Source organism: Nomascus leucogenys, chromosome 1a (genome assembly GCF_006542625.1).
Source record: "Nomascus leucogenys isolate Asia chromosome 1a, Asia_NLE_v1, whole genome shotgun sequence".
Classification (NCBI taxonomy): Eukaryota; Metazoa; Chordata; class Mammalia; order Primates; family Hylobatidae; genus Nomascus; species Nomascus leucogenys.
In genome coordinates this window covers 34,724,623-34,741,066 of record NC_044381.1, presented here as the reverse complement: position 1 = coordinate 34,741,066, position 16,444 = coordinate 34,724,623, and the positions used below count along the sequence as shown (strand labels likewise).

At 40.4% G+C, this 16,444-nt stretch overlaps 1 long non-coding RNA gene across 1 annotated transcript in view; it reads right to left on the bottom strand.

Annotated features, from left to right (window-relative positions):
• Window positions 1-14,906, bottom strand: part of LOC115838633 — a 234,605-nt gene extending 219,699 nt beyond the window's left edge. Inside the window, exon 1 of the long non-coding RNA XR_004033693.1 lies at window positions 14,838-14,906. This is a non-coding gene — a long non-coding RNA (uncharacterized LOC115838633). The remainder of the gene's footprint in view (window positions 1-14,837) is intronic.
• Between the last annotated feature and the right edge of the window lie 1,538 nt (window positions 14,907-16,444).

The following is a 16,444-nucleotide window of genomic DNA, read 5'->3' as shown; positions in this document are numbered from 1 at the left end:
CATATGTAGAAAGCTGAAACTGGATCCCTTCCTTACACCTTATACAAAAATTAATTCAAAATGGATTAAAGACTTACATGTTAGACCTAAAACCATAAAAACCCTAGAAGAAAACCTAGGCATTACCATTCAGGACATAGGCATGGGCAAGGACTTCATGTCTAAAACACCAAAAGCAATGGCAACAAAAACCAAAATTGACAAATGGGATCTAATTAAACTAAAGAGCTTCTGCACAGCAAAAGAAACTACCATCAAAGTCAACAGGCAACCTACAAAATGGGAGAAAATTTTTGCAACCTACTCATCTGACAAAGGGCTAATATCCAGAATCTACAATGAACACAAACAAATTTACAAGAAAAAAACAACCCCATCAAAAAGTGGGCGAAGGACGTGAACAGACACTTCTCAAAAGAAGACATTTATGCAGCCAAAAAACACATGAAAAAATGCTCATCATCATGGCCATCAGAGAAATGCAAATCAAAACCACAATGAGGTACCATCTCACACCACTTAGAATGGCAATCATTAAAAAGTCAGGAAACAATAGGTGCTGGAGAGGATGTGGAGAAATAGGAACACTTTTACACTGTTGGTGGGACTGTAAACTAGTTCAACCATTGTGGAAGTCAGTGTGGCGATTCCTCAGGGATCTAGAACTAGAAATACCATTTGACCCAGCCATCCCATTACTGGGTATATACCCAAAGGACTATAAATCATGCTGCTATAAAGACACATGCACACGTATGTTTATAGCAGCACTATTCACAATAGCAAAGACTTGGAACCAATCCAAATGTCCAACGATAGACTGAATTAAGAAAATGTGGCACATATACACCATGGAATACTATGCAGCCATAAAAAAGGATGAGTTCATGTCCTTCGTAGGGACATGGATGAAACTGGAAATCATCATTCTCAGTAAACTATCGCAAGGACAAAAAACCAAACACCGCATGTTCTCACTCATAGGTGGGAACTGAACAATGAGAACACATGGACACAGGAAGGGGAACATCACACTCTGGGGACTGTTGTGGGGTGGGGGGAGGGGGGAGGTATAGCATTAGGAGATACACCTAATGCTAAATGACGAGTTAATGGGTGCAGCACACCAACATGGCACATGTATACATATGTAACAAACCTGCACATTGTGCACATGTACCCTAAAACTTAAAGTATAATAATAATAAAATAAAATAATAATTTATTTTCTTATGCCTTTTAAGCATTCTTTTCTACACTGAATTTGAATGGCATTCCAATCTTACTTAGATCTAACAGAGTATCATAAAAATATTATTCTCTGAAATTTTGCCTCTTCAGAAATCTTTAAACAAATGTAAAATAATCTTTCCCAAACAGAAGTTGAAACAGTAAAAACTTCAATGGACTTTGAGATTTGCAAATGTAACAATCACTTACAATCATTATCATTAACGATTTATATCCTTAAGATGAAACACCCTTCAAGAATGCATTAGGTGCACCAGGTGCAGTGGCTAATGCCTGTAATCCCAACACTTTGAGAGGCCAAGGTAGGAGGATCCCTTGAGCCCAGGAGTTCAAGACCAGCCTGAGCAACACAGGGAGACCTCATCTCTACAAAAAATGAATAAAATTAGCCTGGTGTGGTGGTGCACACCTGTAGTCCCAGCTACTCAGGAGGGTGAAGTGGGAGGACTGCTTGAGCCCAGGAGGTCAAGGCTGCAGTGAACCAAAACTGCGCCATGGCACTCCAACCTGGGCAATAGAGTCAGGCCTTGTCTTAAAAAAAAAAAAAAAAAAAAAAAAAAAAAAAGCATTAGGTGCTCCTCCTGAGTCACTAAAGTATGGGTGATGTTATTTTAATATACTTAACTTCACTGCCTTTCCACAGGTAGCAATTAAATCATTCCCAAGATGCAAGTTAAACATTTGGTTCTCAGGATCACCAGTAAAAATTTCAAATGAAAACTTAAGAAATCCACAGCCACTATTTTGTATAAACATAGATTAATACTACTCTATGGCATAACCCACAACTTTAAATATTTATCCCCGTGAATGGGATTATAAAGGTACCTACTATATAATCTCAGACCCATTAAGAAGTTTAGCAACAAATGTCTCCTAATTTTCATGATCTCCATGTGGCCTATATAAAAGTAAACTGTGAACCTCTTCCAACAACAGTAGCCTCTACATTTTTTAACCAATTTCACATGAGACTGACAAGATACTAGTTATCCTGAGAAATGTGTTAAGTTTCCTGACAAGTAAAGCCTGAACTAAGATCTCCCTTAAGTAGTCTAACTCTACAACCTCAGAATTCTTAAGAAACAAAAAACATCCTAAGAAGTCATCCATTCCCCTCATCCATCTTAGCAACCAAGTGCAGAATCTGGCCCCTCGCCACTAGAGGGGGGTGTTTCTTCTATTGGTTTCTCTTTCCCCCTAATTCGGCTGACCAGAATTTCTGGTTGAACTAGAAATAAGCCTCAAGATCAACATCCTGACCTTTATTTTTAATATCATGTGGCCTTTTTCTTTTTTTCAGGCCTAGTTAACACTAAAATATAAATTTCAATCCCTAATTACTTGTACTATTATGCCCCATATCATACTCCGTTGCCTTTCTACAGAGACTAACAAACTATACAATTTAGAGACTTTGACATTAGTTCACTGAAAATAAACAGAAAATCCAACCAAGTTTGAGTGTTTTTTTAAAAAAAGATTTTTCTCATTTGCCAGGTTCATTATTTCATTTGAATCACTATACTACTATTTTAAAAATTAGACAGACAATAGCAACAAACTTTAAGGAAAAAAATATACTTAAGAGACTTGCCCAAAATTTCAGGTAGCAAATGGCTAGGCCATAATGAAGACTCAAATGCTCTGACTCCTAGACCATTTCCAGTTCTATTATTCTATGCCATGAGTGAAAGGTACTAGATGAGAAGACCAAGGGCTGAACTACTCTTACTTTTTACTCCACCCGTCTAGAGCAAATAGATGTTATGATTACTCATGTAACTCACTATTGTTCCTGGCAAATAACATATACCATATGTGCTCAGAATAGTCTCCACTGGCCACAAAATAAAGTCACAAGGTGAGGAAGGAGTGGATGAAGGAGATAAGGGGAAAGAGTTGCAGAAGAGAAGAAAATAAATCTATCAAACAATCTTTAGGTCAGGCATGAGACACAAAATATACAAAAGTGAGGACCAAGATCTAAGCAAGAAATCAGAATCAGAATCAGAAAAAGAAGGAATGAACAACAAATGGTAGCAGTCACACCACCAGATACTCAAATAACCCAAAAGACTCCGGAAGAGATAATGAGTGTTGTTTGATTCCTTGCTGCTTCCTATGAAGATCCCTGGTCTAAGGCAGAGCCCCTTAGAAAAGATAGAGACAAGACCTGGCCAGTTAGAATCTGCATCCACTTTACGAAGGCAGAAGACATGGGGAGGGAAGAGCCCCAACAAAAAGAAACCTATCCAAATAATATCAAATCCACCTGACGTGAATCTGCTTGGGACAAAGTGGGTATAACATCAGGAGGTTTCTGGCTGCAAATGACAAATTCGCAGATCATGCCTACTTACACAATGAGGAACTATATTATCTCACAGAACTGGAAGTTCAGAAGTAAGGCAGACCAAGTACAATACAATCAGCAATTCAGGAAGGTCATCAAGGGCTCAGGTTTCTTCCATCTCTGTTCTGTCATCATCTAGATCAGCTGCACCCCCCAAAGCTAGTTTCCCTCATGGTCCCAAGATGGATAGAGCAGTTCTAGCCACCATACTCAAACACAAAATCACAGGGAGACGATGCATCATCTCTTTCTTTTCTCTCTGTTTAGAATCAATAAATCCTTTCCCAGAAGCACTCAGGCCCTCTGTAGACTTTTCCTTCATATCTCATTGGCCAGAATAGGTTACAGGCCATTCCTAACTCTTCACTGGCAAGGGAAATGGGATTAACCATGACTGCTTAGACTAATCACCTGTGGTGGGATGAATACTGGGGAGTCAAACACCATGACCATACCATGGGCAATTTATACTGATAAGTATTATTATGACATTGTTTTCACTCCATAACAAATCTATAATGTGATTATGCTGCTTCCATGATCTTAACTACAAGGCATGTGCTTTGCCTGAGATCCAGATAATTACTCTTTGCTCACATCCGGTATTTTTCAACATGAACTTATTTATCAGATAGAAAACATTTTATTAAAACTTTCTCAGTCAGGCCAGGCATGGCGGCTCACACCTATAACCCCAGCACTTTGGGAAGCCAAGGTAGGAGGATCCCTTGAGCCCAGGAGTTTGAGACCAGCCTGGACAACATAGGGAAACCCCTGTCTCTACAATAAAAAAAAAATTAGCCCAGTGTGGTGGCATATACCTGTAGTCCCAGCTACCTGAAGCCGGTAGGATCGCTTGAGCCGGGAGGTCAAGGATGCAACGAGCCATGGTCTTGCCACTGCTCTCCAGCCTCAACAACAGATTGAGACCTTGTCTCAAAGAAAAACAAACAAACAAACAAACAAAAACTTTCTTGGTCAATCCACTGTAAAAATAAATAAATAAATAACTTTAATGTAACATCTTAGAAGCAAGAGTAGTAATTCATATTTCTCCCACAGCAACTACAGTGGATACAGCCACCTAGAACCCAACCTGGAGAAAGACTTAAAGCTGAGTCTGGATCTAGTGAGAAATACTGCCATGACTGATTAGTGAGTCTACCATGACTCAGGTTCAGGCACAACACATAGCACATATTTGCCAACTCTGTTTCAGAGAAAATCTCCTAATTTCCCTCCACTGATAATGGAGTTCTCTGCTGCAGTGCCTCTTTATTCTTATTTTAATGGAGACCCAATATAATCCCTCCCATCTCTTCACTCTCCCTATCTAATTTGCATATATATACATATAACATATATCAAGCATGAACTCCAAAAAAATTTTTATATATAACCAGAGAGTTCCACAGGAATTCTGGAACCAGGCCTCTTTAGTAACCATAGAAAGGCTTGGCAGAATGGTTTCATTTACAAAGTGTCTCACTTAAAGCAGGCAGGGGGGCCTTGAGAGCCCAGGCTGGATGCAGGCCTAGGCAGGATTGAGGGACAGAAGGGAAAAGAGAAAGGCAATCTATTCCCAGCTAAAGGTAGACTGGCCCACAGTTGCACAAAGGAACCAAAATCTGATTCTGAACAAAAGTGACTAACCAATAACTGGAGAATGCTTAAATAAATTATGGCAAATTACAAACTGTAGGTAGAGTTTATGTGTATCAAATGCACTTAGAAGGATAGGGAAGGACAACAGTGGTTATTCCTGGGTGAATTAATTTATAGCTTTTTTCTTTTTTCCTCCTATTCTTTATCTACATTTTTCTGAATGTCCTGTACTGCATATGCACCGCCTTTTTTATGAGGGGAAAAGAATAATAATACAGGAAACATGTTTTTATCTTATCACTGGGTGTTTTGTTTGTTCCAATTAACCTCTTATTGCCTTTTAGTTAAGATTACTCTTGTCCAACTATTCTCCTATTACTGGGTAGCTAGGTTGCTTTAACTTTTTGAAATCACAAGCAATAAAATGCTGCCATAGCAGAAAGTTAACTTGAACTGTAAAAGAAAAATACTGGAAAAGTCCCTAGAAAATGGACCAAAAGTATCTCATCATTTTACACTGAAATTACCACTACTCAAAAACTATTAACAGGATATTCATTTTGACCAACTCATTGTTTTGACGAAATCATTGTTTCAATTAATAGCTGATTACAACAAAGCAGTTAACCAGCTTGCTTTCAGCTAAATTGTACTTGACCAAATTGCTTTTGGCCAAAATAACTTTTAAGTCAAATTGGTACTGGACAAAGAGGGTACTACCAGCATCAGGGGGCAAGTCTGAAGGCAGAGATAAGAAACAGGATCAAAAGGTAAGCCTCAATAATAAAGAACAGGCAAGATGGCCTGGACAAGTTTAGAAAGGAAAGATAGCCTAGGGCAATGGTTCAAAGTGGAAGGATGTCTTTTATCAGGTAGCTATAAAACTAGCCCACATAGCTTAGAGAATGCTAGTAAGGAAAGGTATCAAGTAAATTCAGTTTCATCTGCCTGCTTGGACACTCTCACCTAGCAGAACAAAGCTAGGGTTTTCCCTAGGTTCCACAGATGAAACAACATCTGCTTGGGGTTCAAACTGAGAAAGGATGTTTCCAAAATCATTTATCCACAGCCTCACTTTCCAAGTAAATGAGGTTCTGGAGCTGGCCATTGCATCATGGGGAATCCAACACCACCTTGTTGGCATTTTATGGTTCCCATCTCAAATTACAGAAGGTAATATCCCATGCTGTCAGACAAAGCAGAGGTAGCAGATGAGAGCAATTTGCATGGAGGGAAGCAACTCAAATTGGACTGCCTCTAGAGTAAAGGACCCAGGTAGTACACCTTTAGCTTCTAGAATAACTGATCACCATGACTAGAGAGAGCCCGAAGACATCTCCAGTTTAAACAGTCTTCTAAGGAACCTGATTACAGTTAGGATTTCTTTTTAACCAGTTATTGCTCAATGAAAAATCCTGGAGAGCTTCTGAGTACCCCGTATTCATTCCAACATTAACTGGCTGCCAGGCTGCGTGCGGTGTTGCTGAGGAAAGCAGGGAGGCAGCAGGGAGAAAGACATCTCTGCCACTGAAGAAGGTGTTCCACAGGAAGGAAAGCAGAGAATTGTATTCATATTCAGTCACAGCAGAGTAGGTGTGAAAAAAAAAAAGGAGATGAATCAGTCTTGTTTTGAGTAAGAAGCAAAACAGCGTAGAGGTAGACTATTCACAAATGGTGTTGAGACAACTGCGTAGCCATTTGGAAAAAAATAAAGTTGGACCTACCTCTCATACCATACACCAGGAAAAATAGATCAAAAATTTAAATGTAAAATAGAAACCATGAAAGTAGTAAAAGCCAACATGAGGGAATTCTTTCATAACCTTGGAGTAGTATAGATTTTTCTAACTATGACTAAATCTAGAAGTCATAAAAGACTGACAAATTCACGTACATTTTTTAAAAAATCTACATAGCAAAAACATCATAAGCAAAGTTGAAAGACAAATGACAAACTACGAGGAAATATGCTGCAACTCATATAACAAAGGGCAAATCTCCATATTATAAACAGCAACTACAAAGTGATTTTTAAACCACCCCCACCTCCCAAAATAGGCAAAGGAAATAAGAGACACTTCACCAAAAGGAAATATAAATGGCTCTTAAGCATATGAAAAAGATGTTCAAACTTACTCATGAGAGAAAGAAATTAAAGTTACACTACGATAACATTTTCACCGACCAGACTAGAAAAAACCTAAGGTTAAATAACATATTGTTGGCAAGAATACGAGTAATCAGGCACTTGCCTATATTTCTAGTGGAGTGTAAACTGTACAACCTCTATGGAGAGTAATTTGGTAGTACCTATCAAACTACTATGCTATATACCCTTTGGACCAGTAATTCAATTTCTAGGAATTTGCCCTACAAATATATTTGCACAAGTATAAAATAATCTATATAACAAAAGTAATTATTGTAACATTACTTGTAATTTGTATCCCTCAATTTCTAGGAATTTATCCTATAAATATATTTGAACAAGTATAAAGTAATCTATATAACAAAAGTATTTATTGTAGCATTACTTGAAACAGCAAAAAGATTGAAAACTTCCCAAATGTCCATCAATATGGGGCTAGCTAAATAATGATATATTCACACAATGACATGAAGAGACCTCCAAGATACATTATAAATGAAATATATCTCAGATATATCTCAGATATTTTTCCACTGTTATGGAAAGAACTCCAAGATACACTATTAAGTGAAAAAGGCAGAACAATACGTGTAAGCTTCCATGTGTATAAAAAAGGAAAGGGAAACAGAATTTATATTTGTACAGTCTTGGAAATGCATTAAAAAACTCTGGAAGGACGTTGGCACTTTGGGAGGCTGAGGCAGGCAGATTGCTAGAAGTCAGGAGTTTCAGACCACCCTGGCCAACATGGTAAAACCCCGTCTCTACTAAAAATACAAAAATTAGCCGAGTCTGGTGGCTTGCGCCTGTAGTCTCAGCTCCCAGCTACTCGGGTGGCTGAGGCGGGAGAATCTCTTGAATCCAGGAGGCAGAGGTTGCAGTAAGGCAAGATCGCACCACTGCACTCCAGCCTGGGCAACAGGGAGGGACTCTGTCTCAAAAACAACAACAACAACAACTCTGGAAGGAGGGTCATTTAGTAGGGGACAGGAGTGGAAAGTAACCTTCTCATTTCTAAATGCTTTGTCATTTGAATCATGTAAATGTATTATCTTTTCAAAAATTAAATCTTAAAATGTTTAAATATGTTAAGTAGATATAAGTTGAGTTCCTAGTTAATACCCTACATGTGAGCCTCTCAGTCTATGGGTGATAGATAGTAGACAAGTAACTATGCACTTGGAGGCCTTGAATAGTAACATCTAGAACTGGAAAGCAAAGTGAGGATTACAGTTGGAAATCAGAGTTGAGGAACTCACTGATGAACAGGTTATATATGCCGCCCAGGCAGAGACAGTGAAGAAAAGAGAAAAGAACACAATCTTGTAAAAGTATCGCAGCCAAAGTGGCATATCAAAATAAAGAGATAAGCCAGAGATTAATTCCTGGGGGTACCTGGGGTCAAAAGGTAAGGCATAACAATTCCTTAGGACACCCGAACCAGTTCTCAGTTCAAATACAGATGTCCCAGAGTGCTATAACTCAGGGGTACCTCCCTCAATCTGGGCAACTAGAAGTGTCTGTAGACTCAGTGCAACGGTGGAAGAGGGTAGCGCAGGAGCAGCAGCACAGTGATGTATGCTCCTCTCTTATGCCTTCTCTGCTCCTCTCTTATGCCTAACCCCTGAGTGAAACTATCCCAGAAAAGTTCTAAGGCCGAGAGGCTGGTTAAGATAAAGAAAATAGAATATTTTGGATAAAGCTTCCTGCAAACTGCTTTCATTCATTCATCAAATGTTTATGGAGCACCACTCTTCCTCTTAACACCTACTCTTAGCATGCCAAGAACTGCTAAGTACTCAATAAGTTCATCCCAAAGAAGATTCATCCCAAAGAATACATAGATCCAAGATAATTGAAACAAAAAGACGTTTTTAAAGACACTGAGACAACAGAAGCTGTTCTCAAAAAAAAATTTTAACTATAGAAAAGTCAATTTGACAACTATGAAAGACTACGGTAACTGGATCTCAAATTTTGTCCAGTTTATGCTATTGTTTTAAAAAATGAAACCAGTAATTTAAATGCAAATTTCCAGAATTTAAAAAAAGTTACGTAGTTTATTTCAATTTTACTAAACTTAAGTAGCAGAAATCTTTAAAATATGGCTTTCTATTCTCCTCACCACAATTGATAAAACAGGAAAACATAACTGGAAAAGGGAACTAATTCAGAACAGATGTCAGGGAAGAATTTTTCCAGTAGTGAACTATAAACATGCAGAATAAATACTGGAAAATGTATTATGGTAAAAAAAAATCAGAATCAGTTACTAATTACATGCTCTAAAGAGGAAACCAGATACCTAAATATGTAGAATAGGCATTTAAAAAATAGATAAACCATGTTTTTACTATCTAAACCTAACTAAAATCATACCTCAACCTGTAATCTGTTAAAATTCAGATACCTCCCAATGCCTACAAAGTCAGCTCTTATTTATTTATAAAGGTCTATCCATCCACAAACCTAACGAGTTTGCAAATACAGCCTACTGTATTCATCCTGGTTGTTTTGCCAATTTTTTTTTCAACCTAACACATATTTGGTACTTTCCTTGTGACCTGCCTTCTCACTATTTCACTATTTATTTACACTCCGAAGGGAGAGGTAGACTTGCAACCCCACCATCATCAAGCCTTTTCTACGAAGAAGCAGAAAAAGGACAGTTCTGCCTCCACTGCTACACTTTTTGTGCTTTGCATGCAGTGAGGATCAGAAAGGAACTGAAGAGGAGCAAACAACAGAATCCATTCCAATGAAAGTTTGCTAATTTGTATGAAGTCAATTTGTGACTCATCCATATTCAAATGAAGGCACAAAAACAAACTCCAAAGCTAAATATAAAATGACTTTTGGACTATCCAGGTTTCTGCTCGTTTCTACTTCATGGACAGAAGGCTGTGATGCTGGCAGCATTAACTCTCTCAGGCCACCAAGATCCCACTCAGTGGCTATAGTTCATTACCATGCAGGCCAAAGCAGTTTAATATAACATTACTACTAAAAGCACATGTGTTGTATACAAGACAGTTCATAAGTCTCCTGGCCATAGCAATCACTTTAGGAGACCAGGGCACAGCTGACTCATGATTCACAATATTTAATGTGTCTAAAAAACCATTCAACTTTAGAACTTGAAATTTCCTTAAAGATCATAAAGTGAGCCCAACACTATCATTTTACAAATAATATTTAGGCCCCCCGAAAAGATGAACTTACCCAAGGCTGGGCACCTTCATGGCAGCAAAGCCAGACCCAGGCCTCTGAGAAGCAGTCTAATGCTTTTTGTGATATATAGCATCTCACTGTTGGAGAATATGCTGAAGGAACTGAATTTGTATGTGAGGCAATCTTTTTGGTTTTTTTTAGAGTTGAAACGATGGGAAAGGGTTATGCAGTTATATTTGGAAAGAGGTATTTACTTCATCCATCAACTCTAGTTAAAAGGCAGATCTTGTTTCACAGGCATAAATAATATCCTGAATTGGTTTATCACACATGAGTAATAACTTTTCTCCCCCAGATTATTGAGGTCTTCCAGAGTTTACCAATGATTGAGGAAAACATGACTAAGAAATAAACTATCTTTTTAACCAGACTGCAAGCCTGTCCTGACTCTTATTATTTCTAATGGATGAAAAGACATTATTTAATGAGATTTTAAAGTATTATTGGCACTTATACTACTAAGTAATCTTTCCATCTCAGGTTTCTACTTTTCCTAAAATTTTCTACAATTAGAAAGCCTTTCCTGATCTACTACTATGTTACTTTCTCCTTGTTAAAGTAAATTTTAATATTAAGCTATTGATATTAATATTCAATCATATTGAGCTTCTATCTAAAAATTCTAAAAAATCGTAATCCAAAATTGTTTTGCTCATTTTACTTCTGCATATAGTAGCATGCAAACCTATTTCAATATATTTTGGGAAAGATAAGAGATTCAAGAATTTTCACATTTAATTGGTTATACAAAAATGTCATGGTTCTCAATTTTCCAAACCTTAAAAATTTTTTTCCAAAAGAAGTCGATATTAACATTTCCTAAACTACAGCATCTAGTCCATAAGTGAGAGAAAGCAGCATAAGAGAAAGTACAAATAGAGGGGAAAGAGGTTAGAATTAGAGTCAAACCAAAAGTCTATCAGGAAAAAAAAAATCATAGCAAATCTTCCTACGCAGATACAATAGATACAAGCCAAACTGCCATTTTTCTTGTTATCACCACGCTGCTGTGTGGGCTTGTGGCAGGCACCTTGATAAAGTATGTTGTATTTGGAGTATCAAGTTGAAGTAAAGAAAGCAACCAATGAATAAACTTATATATGCCCACTAGTGCCAAAAATACCCTATTCCAGCCAGGCATGGTGGCACATGCCTATAATCCCAGCACTTTGGGAGGCAGAGGCAGGCAGATCACTTGAGGTCAGGAGTTGGAGACCAGCCTGGCCAACATGGTGAAAACCCCATCTCTACTAAAAATGCAAAAATTAGCCAGGTGGTGTCAGGCACCTGTAATGCCAGCTACTCCAGCGGCTGAGGCAGGAGAATCACTTGAACCCGGGAGGTGTAGGTTGCAGGGAGCAAAGATCGTCCCACTGTACTTCTGCCTGCGTGACAGAGCAAGACTCCATCTCAAAAAAAAAAAAAAAAAAAAAAAAAAAAAAACCCTAATCCATATAATTTGTTACTTACAATATGGCTATTCTCTCTATTAGTATCCAAATTAAAGGAAACAACATTTTATGGACATTTACTGTCCATATCAAACATTCTTAGGTGCCACAGGGATTTCAAAGATGTGTGGGGTATGCTTTTGAAGCTTACGGTTTGACAAGGGAATAGACCATGGACACAAGAGCACAAAAAGAAGGCAGAAAAATAAGAACTTTGTGAAAGACTCTGTGAAAGACTTTGTAAAGTAAATCTGAGTTCACTTCTTGGGCTAGTTTTAGAGGAAGAGTAAATTTCAATTAGTGGAGAAGAGGAAGGAGGGGATGCCATAAAAAGGAAAACTATGAACAAATGTGGGAGGTTGAAAGGACGTTTGAAGAACAGTGAGAACACCAGTTTGACTAGGACAGGAAAATTCTGTGGAAATAAAAGAGGCTCTAGGTTTGATTTTGGAGAAAATATCCAGCTGCTGAAGACTTTTGAGGCCAAAAGTTATATAACAAAATCTAAATTTTAGGAAGACTAATCTGGCAATGATGGAATTGATAAGGAATGGCAAGCATGTAGGTCAGATAGAAACTTACTATAATGATTGCAGGTTACTGAACCAGGTACATCTCGTGTATAAATAAATCAATGTCAGCTGAAGTTACTAAATTTTATATATGTACCTTAAATATAGTATAGAACTTCTACATTGATTCCAGAAAACTTGAACTTACAATTTTTTACTTTTCTTTCCTGTTTTCATCCTAGGTAACAACTTCTGGCTTAGAATTTTTATTTCACCATTCCTCACCCAATCTTTGCATTAATAAGAAATCATCATCTTTAAATATTAGTAAAGGCAACAAGATTATACGTCATTACTTCATCAGAAGAGCGTTTAAAGCAATTTAAAACAATTGCTTTATATCACACATTGTTTCCCCCAAATTTCATATTTTATTTTCTAAGAGAAATAGTTCTTTCTTGCAGGCAGATTAGGCCTACAAATCCAAAACAAAATGAAAGGTAACTATCCAGTGAATCTGTAATGGTTAATTTAGATAGTTCTTTAACAGGCTGGCTGCTATAAGCATCATGAAAGCAGAAACTTCGTGTTTCTAGTGATATATAAATGTCTCTCTTCTGTTACAGAAAAAGGACTGAGCCAAGAAAGTTTTCAACGTTTCACAGATTAAGGTAGTCTTATTTGATTTCCCAAAAGAAGAGATAAAAAAGTTAATAAAATATTAAAAAGGAAATTGAGATTACTGAAATAGTCACATTACATGTGCCTTACAGAATATTATGCCTGGTTTCTAATAAATCCGACTTTTGTAAAGGTATGGAGCTTTATATTAATTAAATTAGTAGATACTAATTCTAAAAAAAAAAGACTCGAGAAAAACTAATTCTGTTTGGGTCACCTAAAGAACAGCATACGTTTAGGGACATACGATTAAGCAGAGGATGGTGTCTCCGTCTGCGAGAGAGCTGTGTCTCTGCTTCCATGAATTTCCATTTGAGTTTTAAAAGGCTGCCACTCAGTGACCTCTCCAGCAGTCAGTCCCCCTTCCTACTCAGAGAAGCACTGCGCCAGGAACAGTGGATTGGCTCAGGGAGGTCAGACAACAGCCCTCAGTCTAACAGAGCAGTCCAGGAAAAGATATTGGCCACTTGATAGGAAGAAAAGGATGTAAAGGAGTAAGGATGTAAAGGAAGGAATGGATGTAAAGGAGTAAGGATGTAAAAAACAGAAAAGGATGTAAAGGAAGGTGGAGGGGAGAAGGGAGGAGGATGCACAGAAGTAACCAAGATAGAGGTCCAGAAGACACACCCACTCAAAGAGAGAAAACCTTACTTGGAGGTTCTCAGCCAGGGAGAAGAGTTTTTTTGTTTTGTTTTGTTTTCTTTTAAATTTAGGTAAACAAGGATACTGGTATGAAACGGTCACTGGAGCCCAACTCATATGAACAATTTAGCAGCTTTATAACAACCCTGAGTGGGCAAGGACCTTTCATACATATTAACATTTAGAAAATGTAGTTTATTGAATAAATTCATTGAAAGATGTCATGTTTCCTAAAAACTGTACCTAATTTTAGGGTTCCTGCTTACAGTGATTCCAGTTCTGCATGAGAGTTTTAATTGAAGGAGGATTAGGGGGGTGAGGGAGGTGCAGAACACAAATGAAATTTTTACAGCATGGAAATAAAAGTATTTTTAAATCTTCTTGGGGGTGAAGAGTTAGGCAAGAAGTAATACGTGGAAACTGTCAAGTGCTTCTCTACACATCCACCCACCAGATACCATCGCAGCCGGCTGGGGGAGTCTCCCTCTTCTTGCCTGACAGCTTCACTTTCTTTGAGATCTGGAGCTGGTGATCACACTGGCCCGTCATGGTATTTTCAGTTAACAAAGCAGTTACTCAACAGGGGAAAAAGCCACAAAGGAGCAGAGCAGCTGCTGCTGCATCCGTGATGCAAGTGCAGGATGAGCCCCGGGCCGCCACCGCCGCCTCGGCTCCTCCGTGACGTCCGGGAAGGGTATCCCCGGCACTCAGGAAGTGGTGGCCGCGGGCAGCTCCGCCCCCACGCGACTCGGGGCTGGCCGAGCTGCCGGGTGGTAGGACCGCCGGGCCTTCCGCAGGGCGGGCGGGGATCACCGTCTCCCCACCTCCGCGCGCACACACATGCACGGGCCTCGCGCCCCGCTGTCGCCCGCGCCTCGCCCTTCTCACTCCTCACAGCCCGCGCCGGACGAGGAGAGCCGCCAGCGCCCCCCTCTCTCCCACGGCTCGCACCCACTCACCCCGACCCCCGGCGCCGAGCCCGGCCCCGCGTCGCCGGTCACCAGACCGGGTCGAACCGAGTCCAAGATGGCGACTCCGCCCCCGCCCCCTCCGCACTCCCGGCGGGGTAAGGGCGCCCCCTCACGCGGCGGGCTCGCGCCCGAGACCCGGCTAAAAATAGCCAGGCCCGACTATATTTGGTTCGGCCGGATCCTGGCGCGGCCGCGCGCTCCCCGCCCCGCCCCGCCCCGCCCCGCTCCGCCCCGTGCGCGCCCTGCCCCGCCTCTCGCGGCGTTGAATGGAGAAGGGGCGGGGGTGACCGAGGGGAACCTACTCCGCTATCTGCGGCGCGCGCCGGCGGCGGGTCCCGGCCAACCGCCGAATTTAGTAACATCGCCTGCGTCAATCACGCGCCTCGCGTGCGTCAGCGCCGCGCGGCTCCAGGTCCTGCTCCCCCCCTCAAGCCTTTGAATGGATACAATGTAGCAGCGCCCTCCTTCCTTCCGAGGCTGGATTGGAACCCATCGCAGTGCAAAGACTCGGTTGCTCTCCGCTGGGTCAAGTTTCGGGGCATCCTCCCACGATCCTCTCCGCACCACCCTGTCTGAATTGGAAGTGGAGGCGAAGAAAGATATACATGCCATATTTACCTATATGTAGTCTGTTTTCAAGTTTCTGGTCCTAGCTCGAACCTTCTTCGATTCTGAAATGTGTGCTGTCTACAAAGGAATCCTGTATCTCTCCTCGGCGCAGCCCCCCCCCCCCGCCCCCGCCACACACACACAAATTGGGACAGGTCAAACATATGAAACGGTATTTGTGATTCAAGCGGACCACATGGGGACCACTCTTATCTGCATTGTTTCACTCAAATATTTTCTCCTGTCCAAAAATTCATTTCTGAAAGAGACTGCGTTCACTCAGCAGCAACCTTTGGGACTAGGGGTCTTTAACTCTGATAAATTTTGTTTTCATCAAGAAATTTACACTTAAATTTATCATTTCCAGGAAGAAATTGCTCTCCCTCATACCCAGGCTTTCGGCACACCATTTCATGACAAATGTGTCCCAGGAGACCAAAGCAAATCCCCTAGCGAGGGACTGACTAATAAATCCTGTTGATTGATTTCGAAATGTTTAATTTGGGAGATGTGGGCGGAGGGCATCTACAACCATCAAAAAGTGAAAGTGCTAGTTGAGAGTTCCATTTCTGACCCGGTGCTGGGGAGGAGGAATGATTTGCAATAGTCAGACCCACTCAGCTGTTCAACACGTGTGTGTTTGTTTTATACACATTGAGTAGTTTCTGCTGCAGCGCGCGTGTGCATGATGGATGTGCACTTCGCTGGGTTATAACGTGTCCAGTTAAGAAACCCACGCCGTACGTGTAAAGAAATCAAACCTTATCCCCGGCACCATCTGCATCCCTGTGTGAAACACGCACCCAGTAAATAATGCGGGGAGGGCGGATTAGCCTGGGCGCAGAGGACCGGAGAGACGTAAACAGCTTTAGAACCTTTGCATGAGGAAAGTGCAGCTGCATCTCAGGGCGTCTTCGGGCTGGTGCCAGACGCCTTCTGCACCGGCTGCCAGGTCACTGGAGCTGGTCAGAAGCTGGCTGGCGGAG